The sequence below is a fragment of the Nicotiana attenuata genome, unplaced genomic scaffold (assembly GCF_001879085.1).
Source record: "Nicotiana attenuata strain UT unplaced genomic scaffold, NIATTr2, whole genome shotgun sequence".
NCBI classification, from domain to species: Eukaryota; Viridiplantae; Streptophyta; class Magnoliopsida; order Solanales; family Solanaceae; genus Nicotiana; species Nicotiana attenuata.
In genome coordinates this window covers 71,680-77,450 of record NW_017672130.1, presented here as the reverse complement: position 1 = coordinate 77,450, position 5,771 = coordinate 71,680, and positions in this window count along the sequence as shown.

Here is a 5,771-nt window from a genome sequence, read left to right as displayed (position 1 = left end):
GGTTCATAAAAAGGTATTGCTTCCTGAGTACCAGCTTCTCTTTGAACTGGTTAATAAAGTACTCTTACCCCGCTCTAAGAGACGCTCCATTGCTACAAAGTTAGATTTGGTCCTGATGGAAGCGCTTGATGAGTTTGTACCAATCAACTTGCCAGCAATCATGATAGATCACATGCAAAAGGTGGCAAATTTTAAGGGTGGCAATCATGGATTACCTTATGGCTTTCTCCTCACTCAAGTGTTCAGATTCTACAAGGTTCCCTTGGGAAATCCTAGAGCGGGCACGCGTAAGCAAACCTTTTCTAAGACCATGCTAGAAGAATGTGAATGCATAGAAAAGGTTGGTGGAAGCATCTCGACCATTTCTCAACTGATAAATGCCCAAAATGTAGCATCTGAGGAAATCCAAAGGCTAAGGGCTCGAAATGCCATTCAAGAAACACATCTTAGCCAAGCAGCTAGGGGACCTGATTCTGTACATGAGGAGGTTGCTCAACTGAGAAAGGAAAATGAGAGACTCCGGGCTCAACTACTTGAAGAACAACTGGTTGCAAATGCTAGACTGGACTTGGTTCTCAAAACCATTGTTGTCTCTTCCTCGAAGCCTCCTTCTCTTAGTACTCCCTAGTATCCTCTCTAGTATCTAGCTATTTTTGTTCCAATCCCATGTAGGTGCTGTTTTACTGGTGTTTACTTGTTTTGTTTTTGTGTGATGGCATGTTGAAATTAACCATTATTGCTCCTGACTTGGTCAGTCCAACGTAAACATTAATGAAACAACTCCCCTTTCCTTACATGTACAACACTGTGTTTCTCTGGCTTCTCTTTTCTGTTATGTTGTGTGCACATATGTGGCATGAGCTAGCTGTGTTAGACTTCTATACGCTTATTATCTGCTATTGCTCTTCTTTACTTCTATCCTTTTTAATGATGCCAAAAGGGGGAAGAAAGCTTAGATTAAGGGGGAACTTTCTAAGTGTGAGAATGATGGATATCTTAGATTAAAGGGAACTACTGCATCTCATCTGGTTATTTTTGCATCTCATCTGCTCTAAACAAATAGTGTCCATGCCTAAGTTTGCCATCATCAAAAAGGGGGAAATTGATGATCTAACAAACTTGTTTTGATGCTTTGATGATCTAACAAACTTGTCATGAAGAACCAGATAGAGCACCTGGCGCACAGGACATACATTTCATGTGAACTAATCGAAGCCTGAAAATCAGCAAAGGGAGAAACACAACAGGGAATCTTAGATTAAGGGGGAACTACTGCATCTCATCTGGTTATTTTTGCATCTCATCTGCTCTAAACAAATAGTGTCCATGCCTAAGTTTGTCATCATCAAAAGAGGTGAAATTGATGATCTAACAAACTTGTTTTGATGTTTTAATGATCTAACAAACTTGTCATGAAGAACCATATAGAGCACCTGGCGCACAGGACATACATTTCATGTGAACTAATCGAAGCCTGGAAATCAGCAAAGGGAGAAACACAACAGGGACTTGATGATCTGGCTCTTTAGGGTTCTCCGACATAAGCAAGTCAGTGACTGTACGCAATCAAGATAAAAAGGAACACAACAGGGACCTGCTGCTTCAGGGTTCTCTGACAGAAAGTACAAGTCAAGTACACAACTGGAAAGTGACAGAAGAAAGTGATCATCTCGCAATTATCACAGAAGAGGAACACAACTAGGACCTGGTCTGTTGGTGTGTCTTGATAGGAAGTACAAAGCCCACTATCCAGCTGGAACGCAACTGCCCACAAGTGGATGTGCAGACTGTGCAGCAGTCACCTCTTACTGTGGGAAGTACACCAAGAGTTGACATCACTACTCATTGTGATATCTTTTGTGATAAAACAACCTGGTGCAAGACATACTTCCTCTGTGCATTCAGTGACATTCTCTCAAGCATAACAAAGTTCATCTAGCCTTGAAGTCACTGTGTATGTCAAGAACAAGAAGACAACTCCACTAAGGATCAGCTTCTAATCGAGTCTTATGTACGTCCGTAGTTGAGTTGTAATCTTGTTAATTGTTCTACATTGTAATTCCTAGTTTGCTTTCTTAGAAGCGCTATCTTAGGAACAAACCAAATTCGTAAACTTTAAAGTTTATGGTGTGACTAGAAATAGTCATAAGTTAAATCCTCTGTAACTAGGAGAGTTGTAGAGTGGCTTGTGGTGGTGCATCACAAGTTAGTTTGAAGTCTTTGCAAAAGGGAGTTTGCAAAGTGGCTTGTAATAGGTAGATTACAAGTTAGTTGAGTTTAAAGCCTACAGGTGTAGGTCGTGGTTTTTTGATCCCCTTGTGTGGGATTTTTCCACGTAGAAAATCTCTGGCCTTCTTTACATTCAGTCCTTACAGCATTCTGCGTATCAGTCTCATAGAGGACCAGGTTCTCTATAGTTTGGTGGACTCACATAAGTCAATAATAACGTATCTTTTATGTCATACTATCATAGATAACTGAGCTGGAAGGCTACCGTGAGATAAGTAGAATACAACATGTAATACCAACTTATACATATGACATACGGGCCTAAAGACCAAAATAACCATTCGTACACCGAACATAGGCTGACAAGGCCATACAATCTTTTACGTACATGACATCTGTCTACAAGCCTCTAAGAATACATAATTTTCATAAAGGTCGGGATAGAGTCCCGCCATACCAAACAATACACGTCTAGATCATACTAACAAAACAAGCAACTCCGAAGCAAATGGAGCGCACCCTTACGGCCATCGGCCATTGCCAAATGGGTTACGATTCGACCTCGCTCGAATTAACACCCTTACGACCATCGACCGTCGCCAAATGGGTTACGATTCGACCTCGCTCGAATTAACACCCTTACAGCCATCGGCCGTCACCAAATGGGTTACGATTCGACCTCGCTTGAATTAACACCCTTATGGACATCGGCCATCGCCAAATGGGATATAATTCGACCTCGCTCAAATTAATACCCTCACGACCATCGGCCATTGCCAAATGGTTATGAGTCGACCTCACTCGAATTACTTCACATTCGACCTCGCTTGAATTACTTCACATTCGACCTCGCTCGAATTACTTCACATTCGACCTCGCTCGAATTACTTCACATTCGATGTCACACGTATCGCTCCAAGCTCGACCTCATTCCAACCCTCAAGTAAAAATCAGGGACTCATTGCGGCAAAGTCCGAAGACCTTTTTCAAGAAAAAGAGGGAAGAAGGGAGAAAGAAAGTCAAAAGATACATAACCCAAGGCAAAGCAACTATTTTATTCATAAAATGTACATGTGCAACAGTTGCGCCTTACAAAAGGCCAAAAGCGGGCCCCCAAGAAAAAGATGAAAACAAACAACAACAACAAAAACTAAGTACAAAAACTGCAAGAAATTTTTTCACTCGGCATCATCTCCACCGCCGTTCTCCCCAGCATCATCATCAGAAGGAAGTCCATCATCGATCTCACCATCCTCACCGGCCTCCGGTTTCGTAGTGTCGTAGCCGCAGGCAAGACGAGCCTCGCGTGCTTTCGCCCGAGCATCTTCGGAAGCGGCTTCAGGAACATTCCCCGCCTCCCAAAAACCCTTGTATATATCTCGTTGGGCCTCAACATGGACCCAAAGCTCATACAAACGGCGGGGGACGATAGCAGAGCCAGATTCTTGGGGGATAGCCGGGGCCAACAGTTGTGCCTCTCGGCCTCAAGGGCCACGATCCGGTCTCCCAGGATCGAAGCTTCCCGATCAATTTCACCAATACGCTCCTCGAGCCGCGCCTCCCTTAGTGTGGTCGTTACCCTCTCAGATTCCTGCTCAGACCTGAGGACGCGGATAGTGTCTTCCAGCGTCGTCTCCCTCGTTATAGCCGACACCCGAGCCTCCTCATCTTTCTCCAACTCGGTCACCTTCTTTTCTAGCTCGGCCACCTTCTTCGCCCATTCTGCACTCAGGTCGGCAACCCTGGTGGCGTTTTTTTCAAGCTCGGCTTGCAAAGACAGCACCTTCACCTGAAGGTCTTCACGCCGCAACCCCGTTGCCCACTTCGAGCTCCTCATCTTTGGCATGGAGTAACTCCTCGAGCTCGCTGCATCTGCGGATAGACCGCATCAGTTCCTCGTCCCTTTTCTCCAACTCTTCCCTAAGGACTGAGTATTACCGCCCGCCCTAAGCTGTGCATGCATCTCACGGCACTTGTCGTGGTATCGACGATACTTCGTGGCCATTTTCAAAAAGACTTCGGCCCTAGTCTCAGCCCTACGAGCACTTTCAATCTCCAGCATGTAAGTCTGCAAATAGGGAGCAGGAAGAAAAGGAGGGGAGGCATCAGCGAAGGCAAAATAGCACAAAATAAAGAAAATGAAAAAAAGACTCACCCTCAAGGCCATCCCGGCCACACCTTGTGACAAAGAAGAATCATTGATCTCCCGAAGAGACTCACTTTCGGCGGCAGAACATAGAAGGTCGAATTGAGGCACCAACTCCAACGTGTCCTCCAAAAGGCTAAAATCTGACGGAATCTCGAGCACACGAGAAGGATCTTTTGCCCTTACATTGACCCTGGTAAAGCCTTCCTCAAATATCCTCATATCCTCAGGGTCGATGTTGGAATCCGATTCATAATCATCCACCACCACGCTCTTCCCCCTCTCATTAGCCGAAGAGGGGGCACAGTTCTGACGAGATGACGATGGGCCGCTCGGAAGATAGCGGCAGCCCCGGAATTCTGTCCCCCCACCACGGTGGTCTCCTCCGCAATCGAAATAGGCATCGCCTCCGCACCCCGGCCGTTGTCACCATCGGCTCCAAATATCACCGAAGTAGGGTCACCCTTCGAGGACGTATCAGCCAAAGACGTCCCCTCTGACAACCCCCGCCTCTTTGGCGGTGCCTCTTCGCTACTGTTGCGAGAAGGCTCGCCCGTTGAACGAACGGCGAGAACCGAAGTATCTGACCAGGGAGCAACCTCCAAACGAACGGGCTCGATCGCCAACATGGTCTGCCACACAACCACACGTTGGGTGCTCTCATCCGCATATGCCCTTTGAACGGGTCAGGCAGATGAAGCCGACAGGCGAAAAGCGAGCGGAGGAGCCCTTGTCCTTCTCACTCCCTTCCGACTTACCAATGAGAAGAGATTTAATCAAGCAAGGATAAGGTGAAAGAAAGTATGGAGCAAAGAACAAAGTGACGGGCCACAACGAGCCGACTCACCAACAAGACGCTTGTGCCCGAACTTCTCATGGAAAGGCGCCCATTCACGAATCCCCACCGTATGGGGAAGGATCGCGCACCAACTCCAACGTGTCCTCCAAAAGGCTAAAATCCGACGGAATCTCGAGCACACGAGAAGGATCTTTTGCCCTTACATTGACCCTGGTAAAGCCTTCCTCAAACATCCTCATATCCTCAGGGTCGATGTTGGAATCCGATTCATAATCATCCACCACCACGCCCTTCCCCCTCTCATTAGCCGAAGAGGGGGCGCGGTTATGACGAGATGACGATGGGCCGCTCGGAAGATAGCAGCAGCCCCGGAATTCTGTCCCCCACCACGGTGGTCTCCTCCGCAATCGAAATAGGCATCGCTTCCGCACCCCGGCCGGTGTCACCATCGGCTCCAAATATTACCGAAGTAGGGTCACCCTTCGAGGACGTATCAGCCAAAGACGTCCCCTCTGACAACCTCTGCCTCTTTGGCGGTGCCTCTTCGCTACTATTGCGAGAAGGCTTGCCCGTTGAACGGACGACGAGAATCGAAGT